At 39.7% G+C, this 8,982-nt stretch overlaps 1 pseudogene across 1 annotated transcript; it reads right to left on the bottom strand.

Annotated features, from left to right (window-relative positions):
• Positions 1–3,394: 3,394 nt before the first annotated feature.
• On the bottom strand, positions 3,395–3,949 carry LOC308529353 (large ribosomal subunit protein uL22-like; annotated as a pseudogene). The gene has a single exon. The product of its transcript is annotated as a large ribosomal subunit protein uL22-like (transcript).
• Between the last annotated feature and the right edge of the window lie 5,033 nt (positions 3,950–8,982).

The following is an 8,982-nucleotide window of genomic DNA, read 5'->3' as shown; positions in this document are numbered from 1 at the left end:
AAAATAGCTATAATCATTTTTTTTTAAAACAACAGAAACTGACAAATTTTGGTAAGGATATGGAAATTTAGAACCCTCATACATTGCGATGGCAATGTAAAATGAAGGAGCTACTTTGGAAAACAATCTGGCAGTTCCTGAAGAGGTTAAACATCAAATTACCACATGACCCAGTAATTCCTCTCCTGGGTATATACCCAGGAAATGAAAATATATGTCTACACAAAAACTTGCGCACAGATGTTCATAGCAGAATTATTCATAAAAACCAAAAACTAGAAGCAACCCAAATGTCCATCAACTGATGAATGTATAGGTAAAATGTGGTATATGCAAGCAATGGAATATTATTTGATAACTAGTGACCTGGTGCACAGATTCGTGCACATTGAAAGAAAATTAATTAGAAGAAATATCACTATTCACCCTTCCTCTATAATAGAAGTGTCAACCAAATTCACGATTGACAATGACAGATCGAAACACACACATGCAATTGGCACCAGCGAGAGCTTTGTAGAGCTTTGTAGGTATCACGCATGCACGAGTCAACTTAGCTTTTTGTACGTATAGACTAAACTTGCTTAATTAAACCTGCTTTCTGATTTAGCTAAACTTTTTCCAGCCCAGTGAAACACACCAACTTCTCTTTCAGGTAATTGTCAGCAACACAGCAGTAAATATCAACACAAAGCAGATTATTATTATAGATCACACAGGAAGAACAAAGGGTAAAATATTTCACTGCAGCAGTGTTTGACTATGTTGTACACAGTGAGAAAACCTGAAGTCATTTTCAAGGTCCACCATTTCTTCTTTTCAGTCGGGTCAAGTTTCTAAACTTTCTAAATCTCTGTTTCCGGCTAATGAAAAGAAAATAGGATTCCACCGAGTCTCCTATCTACCTACTCCAGGACTTCTGTGAGGATGAAATGAGATGAGGCACGGGAAAACGCTTCACAGACATTTGGTTACAGTGTGAAATGTTTCCACCTGGCTATAAAGCAAGTCGTGCTCCTGGGCTGAAGAAACTGCAAGGAGGCTAGTCACTAGGGAGAGGAAGCCGGGTGTTACTACGTGATGTCATTACCTGCATGGACACTTAGCATATTAGCCTTATATATATATAGATAAGAAAGAACACACCCTGGCCGGTGTGACTCGGTTGGTTGGACGTTGTCCCATGCACAGTAAGGTTGCTGGTTTGATTCCCAATCAGGGCACATGCCCAGATAGGGGGCGTGCAGGAGGCAGCCAATCATTGTTTCGTTCTCACATCGTTGTTTCTCTCTCTCTCCCTCCCCCTCTCTCTAAAAATCAATTTTTAAGAAGTTTTTTTTAAAAGAAAACAAGGAATAAAGTACTAAGACATGCGACAGTATGAATGAACTTTGAAAATATTATGCTGAGTGAAAGAAGATAGACACAATAGACCATATATATTTGATGACTGCATTGATATGAAATGTCCAGAATAGGCAATCTATGAGAGACAGAAAGTAGATTAGTGGCTGCCTAGAGCTAAGGAAGTTGGGACTAAATGGAGGCATATACCACTGTAAATTTCCTTTTAAGTACTGTTTATCGACATCCCATATGTTTTGGTATGTTGTGTATTTGTTTTCATTCACCTCAAAGTATTTTCTAACTTCTCTTGTGACTTCTTTGATCATAGGTTATTTAGTAGTGTGTTGTCTAATTTGCTCATATTTGTAAATTTCTCAAATGTCCTTCTGTTACTGATTTCTTTTTTCTTTTTGGGGGGGGGGGTCCCCACTGGGGTGCCTGGCCAGCCTGTATGAGGGGATGATGGCTGTTTGCAGCTGGTCACACACCCTTCAGGGTGGGGGTCCCCACTGGGGTGCCTGGCCAGTCTGGGTGAGGGGCTGAGGGCTGTTTTCAGGCTGGGACTGAAGCTCCCAACTGTTCCTTTTTTCTTTTTTCTTTTTTTATTCTGGGCCAGCTTTAGCTCTGAGGCTTGGCTCCAGCTCTGAGGCCTCAGCTGCTGAAAGTAGGTATCTGGTTTGTTTCGGTTCTACAATCGAAACGCTGTTTCAACTCCAGCTCTGAGATCCCAGCTCGCTGAAAGCAGGTTTCTGGGGTTTTGTTTCGGTTCTATATTTGTTACAATGTTCAAACTGCAGGCTCAGAGGCCAGCAAGGCAGGCAGGGAACGTTGGAGTCCTCCGTCACTGAAGCAAGCAAGCCTCATGTTCAGTTTAAGCTGCCTGGCTGCCGGCCGCTGCCGGGATCCAACCCCAGCAGGTCCAGGGGTTCCCAAAGGTGTGGACGGAGTTAGTGAAGAAGGAATGACACGGAGATAGCGTTCAGTTGATCAGCAGCCTAGCCAGGATCTCCAGCCAAGTTCTGTTCAGGATCTCCAGCGAAGTTCTGTTTAGGATCTCCAGCCAGGTTCTGTGTCCATGTTCTCTTGCTAGGTTCTCCAGCCAGGTTCTGTAGCCATGTTCCCTCATTAGGTTCTCCAGCCAGGTTCAGTCACCAGGTACTAGTCAGGTTCTCCAGCCAGGTTCTGTCCAGGTTCTAGTCAGGTTCTCTTGCCATGTTCTATCCAGGTTCTGTAGCCAGGTTCTGTCTCTAGGTTCTTCAGCCAGGTTCTCTCGCTAGGTTCTGTCTCTAGGTTCTGTGGCCAGTTTCTGTCCAGGATCTTTTTCCATGTACTCTCGCTAGGTTCTGTCTCTAGGTTCTGTCTCCAGTTTCTGTCCAGGATCTTTTGCCATGTTCTCTCCAGCGAAGTTCTTCTGTCTCTAGGTTCTGTGTAGGTTCTGTGTCTAGGTTCTTTGTCTAGGTTCTGTGTGTAGGTTCTGTCTCTCTTGGTTCTGTCTTCTAAGTTCTGTTTCTAGGTTCTGTGTCTAGGTTCTGTGTCTAGGTTCTGTCTCTCTTGGTTCTGTCTTCTAAGTTCTGTTTTTCCTGATTTCTAATTTCATTCCATTGTAGCTGGGAAACAAACTTCGTATAACTTCAGTCCTTTTCAATTGATTGAGACTTGTTTTATGGTCTAACAGCGATTTTCAGCCAGTGTGCCATTGCACACTGGTGTGCCACCAGAATTTTTAAAACATGCAATGCCTGACCTCTTTGCCCTAAGATTGTCAAAAACAATGGCAACAGCCAATACAACAATAGCTGTCTGGTGTGAATGAATAAACTTATACCTATTTTTTTTCTTTTGTGCCTATTTTTTTCTTACCAGATCAGCTTCGGTTTGTTGTTTCACTTAAATATGCATTCATTGGTTGTTTCTTGTATGTGCCCTGATACCCTGACCAGGGAGCAAATCTGCAACCTTGGTGCAACAGGACAATGCTCCAACCAACTGAGCTACCCAGTCAGGGTCCTCTCTTTTTACATTTATTAACATTTATTTTATGCTGAATTCACTCCTGGGCCATAAGGTTTTGTTTCTTCAGTTTCTTCTGGGATATCTTTTTCTTCCACATAGTCTCCTCGTCTTGGTTTAGGAACAATCTCCTCCTTTCAGTAGGAATCATCTCAGTGTGGCAGGGAGAGCTCATGTATGGGTTAATCTGTAACTTCGGTGCCACATCTTGGGAGCTTTCATTTAACATTTACTTACCTGGATGTGCTCAATGACCAGAGAATCTACATTTAAACCCCAAAAGTTCAGCATCACTCTCTGCATTTTTAAGCAAGTGCAGCAAAAATTCAGCACTCTTTTTGGGCCACCAACCCTGAGCTCAGCCCCACTGTTTGGCCTGGGCATACCTACCAACTCCACTATTGTAACAACAGGATGGCACACAATGCTTCTGTAAAGTCACATCTTTCAGATACTTGGTGGCTTTTTGGATATGCTTACCATTGATGGCTTGTGCAGTTTCACAAGTGTCCTTAAAGCAAACACAAAGATTTGAACCTCTTGATTTGCATGATTTTGTGGGGTTTTCTGGATCAAGTGAATAGCAAGCCATTTTCAGAGATCACCTCAGGCTGCTGATGAAAAGAGCTACTAGGTTATTTTTTAAAGGAGTGTAAACAGCTGTGTTTTATGGGCACATGATGTATACGTTTTTATTTTTTCCTCTTTTTGATATTTTTATTTTGTTTTATTTTTAGGGTATTTTTAAATTGTAGCATTTTAGAACTATTTTCTCTTTATTAATTAATTCTAATGTTGATGCCTCTGTGATTCAATTACTTCTCCAATAGATGGTAGGAATCCCTTTTTATTGTGAATACCTTTTATTTTTAGATCAAATCACATAATAGAAAAATGAATAATTTTAAGACTATTTTGGTGGTCATTGTGCCATGTATACAAATATTGAATCACATGTTATACACTTGAAACTTACCTGGTATATGTCCATTATACCTCAATTAAAATTTTTTAATGAATCCATTTAAAGTACACAATTCAGTGGCATTTCGTGTATTCACAATGTTGTACAACCACCCCATCTATCTAGTGCCAACAAATTTCCAACATCCCCAAAGAAAACACCGTACTCATTAAGCAGTCGGCCCTTTCCCCCCTTCAACCAGCTTTGGCAAATACCAACCTGTTTCTATGAATTTGCCTATTCTGGATATTCCATTTAAACGGAAGCATACAATATATAAACTTTTGCCTCGCACTTCTTTAATCTTAGCATTTTATTTTCAAGGTTCATCCTCATAGTTAGTAGCATGTATCCATACTTCATTTTTATGGCTGAGTAATAATCCCTTGTATTTACCACCTTTTATTTACCCATTCATACATTGATGAGCACTAAGGCTGTTAATACCATTTGACTATTGTGATAATGCTGCTATGAACATTTATGTACAAATATTTGTGTGGAGGAATTTTTTCCTTTCTCTTGGGTAGACACATAGGAGTGGAATTGTCGGGTCATATGGTGATTGTTTCACTTTTTTAGGAACCACCAAGCTTTTCCACAGTGGCTGATCCATTTTACATTCCCAACATTGTCCAAGGGTTCCTGTTGTAAACTTCAACACTTTATTTTTTCACTATAGCTATCCTTGTGGATTAATATGGTATCTCATTGTGGTTTTGATTGGCGTTATCCTGATTACTCCATTGCTGTTTACAAGATTCTGTCTTCAGCTTCTGACAGTCTGATTATAATGTCTTGTTGTGGGTCTCTGAGTTTATTCGATTCAGTTTGGTTTGTTGAGCTGCTGGGATGTGTAGATTCAAGTGGTTTAAGAAATTTGAGAAGTTTGCAGCCATTATTTCTTCAAGTATTCTTTTTGCCCCTTTCTCTCCTCTCCTTTGATACTCCCCTTTTTGCAAATGTCGGTATGCTTCATTGTGCTCCATAGATCTCCTGGGCTCTATCTGGTTTTCCTTCATACTTTTCTCTTTCTGCTACTCCAACTGGACATTTTCAATTGACCTAGCTTCAAGTTTATTGGCTCACATCTATTGGAAACCTCTAGTGACTTCTTTCTTTTCAGTTAGACCTTGCAGCTCCAAATTAATTTGCATGGTGTTTTTTAAAAGATTTTTTATTGATTTTCTAGAGAGAGAAGGAAGAGGGAGAGAAACGTTGCGAGATCATCAATTGGCTGCCTCCCGCATGCCCCCTACCAGGGGATCAGGCCTTCAACCTGGGTATGTATCCAGACCGGAAATTGAACCAGCAAACTTTCTGTGCACATAGGATGCCCAACCAACTGAGCCACACTGGCCAAAGCTTGTATGGTTTTTAAAAATTTATTTATTGATGTCCTCTATTTGTTCTCCTGGATTCCCTTTAACTCTATGAACATATTTGAGTCAGTTGACTTTAAGTCCAATGTTTGTGTTTCCATAGGGATGGTTTATGTAATTTCTTCTTTGAATGGGCCATACTTTGTTTCTTTGCATGCTTCTTAGTTTTTGGTTAAAAATAAAACATTTTGAATATTATAATGTGGTAACTCTGGAAATCGGTTTTTTCATGCCTAGGGTTTTTGTTGCTTATTGTGAGCTGTAGCAATTTGTTTAGTGACTTTTGCAAACTTTTTTTTTGTGTGTGTAAAGTCTCAATTCTTTGACTTATGTAGTCTCTGAAGTCTCTTCCTTTTGCTTGTGTTCAGCTAGTGTGTTGACAGAGATTTTCTTAAATGCCAGTAGCCTAAAAAATTACTAAAACAAGCCCTGGTTTGGCTCACTGGATAGAGCATCAGCCTGTGGACTGAAGGGTCCTGGGTTCTATTCCGGGCAAGGGCACTTGCCTGGGTTGTGGGCTCGATCCCTAGTAGGGGGCGTGCAGGAGGCAGCCGATCAATTATTCTCATCATGGATGTTTCTCTCTTCCTCTCCCTTCCTCTGAAATCAATAAAAAAAATATTTTTTTAAAATTACTAAAACAAGAATCTTTTAAAAAGAAAATGATCCTCCCAGTCTTTGTCTATTGGCTGTGTTGGAGCACACCTTCAAACGCCTACGCAGGCCATTTTAATCTGCCTTAGTTATCACTTACTGCTTGTACTGATCCTAAGTATCAGGCAGCAGTAAAAGCTTAGGGTCTTTCTCATGCATGCAACTTGGCCTGAACGTAAAGGGCTTTCCCAAAAGGGTTTTTGACTGGCCTCCTTTCCTTTAATAAATTCCCCCTATTTTTTCCTCAAGATGTTGGCACTTTCTTTACTTCAGCTGTAAGCCTTTGCCCCAGGAGGCAGCAGGTTGTTCATTTGCCTTACAATATTTTAAAGAAATGCCTGCCACTCCCCCCCCCCCCCCCAAATTCTAAGTTAGATGAAACAAAGGAAAGTGCCTTGCTTCCCTCCTACAGGAGGCGCCAGGTAGGTTAGAACAATTTTTTTAGATTATCCTATCTTCTTCCTTGGGACCAGGAACCAAGGTGTCACTCCGAAAACACGGGCTGCTGTCTTATCTTCAAGACCACCCAGAGCTGGGTAAGGGATGGAACAAGGGCATGTAAAACACTAAAAAGCTTGCCTAGTTTTTAGCTTGCCTTTTTATTGACTCCGCATTTTTTGGTTGCTGTAAATGTTCCCAGAATTCTGACAAAGTTGTTTCTGAATGTTTGGGGTTTTTTTTTTTACCTCTAAGGTGGAAAGGGTCCTTAAAGCTATCTATTTTTGCCAATGGTTATTTTTTGACAGGGCACATGTAACTTTGTAGAGCTAATTTAAGGCTCTGAATGTTTAAATTCTCCAGATATTTATTTTTGCTTCTGTCAGGTAATTAAACTAGTTGCATCAGCATTCCTAGATAACTTTAACATAGTCAGGGAATGAGAACTTAGCTGGACGGCAGGCCCTGTGAGAACCAATCTATTTCTCGTTATTCCTGCACCACAGTGTAGCCCTGTGGAGTGGAACTAGAGCCTGGGGTTTTACCAAGGCCCTTCTTCCTTGGTAGTTTCTGTACAGAAGTTTATTTTAGAAATTTTAATACAATTTGCTTAACTCTGAAAATATACCCATTGCCAAATAAGAAATAATGGGGCAAGCAAGTTAATGGAGAAACCAAATTTATTAATCATGGATTTACTGAGAGCAATTTATTTTATTAGATATTATCCATAGCTTGTGTTGACATCTGATTTTGTAGAGAAATATCATTTTCATAAAGATAGCACCTCTGAAAGATAAATTTATTCCTCGAAATAGCCCGTTTTCTAATTCTCCAATAGGATTTGGTTTTATTTAGTACCAAAGTCAAACCTCTCTAACTTTATACTTAACCTGGGCACAAAATTCACTGTGCATAAAGCAGTTCCCCCTTACCTGCAGGGTAACATTCCACCCCCCCCAGTGGATGCCCTGAAACGGAATCTAATCAACTTCAACTCTGGCAGAAATGCGGTAGCAGCTCCATCAGCAGACACAGCCTCTCTAGTAATTTTTACATTTTTCAGTCCAAAACCTATTCCTGAATGTGTAACCATCCCTGGTTTGCAGTAAATAGCTTGGTGTTATTAATTTCAGAAGATTCCTTAGAGTTTGTATAGGCTCAATGTTTTCTGAAACGTTTGCTATTCATGTCTTCCACCCACACATTTAATGCCTTTTCCATCTTAACTAAGCACTTATCAAACACTGTCTGTGGCCATAACTTTTGCAGTTTTTGAGGTAAAGCAAAACTAGCACAAATTTCTTTCCTTCTTTACAATTTCACAGATAGAAAATTTGTAACCATAGATCTTAGCAACCTCAGAATATTTTTTTTCTTATTATGTTGAGAACTTCCAACTTTTCACTTAAAGGATGCACTTTACAGCTTCTCTTTAGCATATGCAAATTGCCAGCATCAGTACTCTTACATCTTGAGGACATTAAATAAGGGTTACTCGAAAACAAGCACTGCTACATTGCAGCAATCTGATTGTGGACACCACTACTGGATATGCTGGGCAAAGACCATTCACACCCCAAGTGGGATGGAATAGGGCGGCGCAAGATTTCCCCATGCTACTCAGAAAGGCGCACAATTTTAAAAATTTATGAATTGTTTATTTCTTAAATTTTCCATTTAATATTTTCAGACCGTGGGTAACTGTGAATGAAACCACAGAAGCAAAACCGTGGATAAGGAGGGACTAATTAATTTCTTCTAAGTGTTCTGGTTCTTCATGTTGAAATACCTCAACTTCCAGAAATTTGGTTGCCAGATCAAAATTATCAAAGCTCTTCTAAAGATTAAGATTTCAATAGAAAAAAATACACATATGCACATTTTATTATATACAAAGAACAAGTTTTATCAGGTAAACAAAAGAATACAAATTATAGTCATAATTAATAGCTTCAAAAAGCCCTTAAACTACTGTGACTTTCTGTGTAAGACACAGGCATTAAAATGGGGTCACACAGCCATTAATCAGAGATTTAGGAAGTTCTCCCATAACAGCAATCTATATTCTAAAGAAGCTGGATTTTTATGAACTCAGTGGAGGCTCATGTGTTAGGCCTCATAAAGGAATTAAATGCTTGCATGTCTAGGGGGTAAAGAAGTAAACAACTGAAAGGACCTCCTTGG

Source organism: Myotis nattereri, assembly GCF_964212035.1.
Source record: "Myotis nattereri genome assembly, chromosome: 13".
NCBI classification, from domain to species: Eukaryota; Metazoa; Chordata; class Mammalia; order Chiroptera; family Vespertilionidae; genus Myotis; species Myotis nattereri.
The sequence above is the reverse complement of the archived record's forward strand: the minus strand, read 5'-3'. Positions and strand labels throughout refer to the sequence as shown.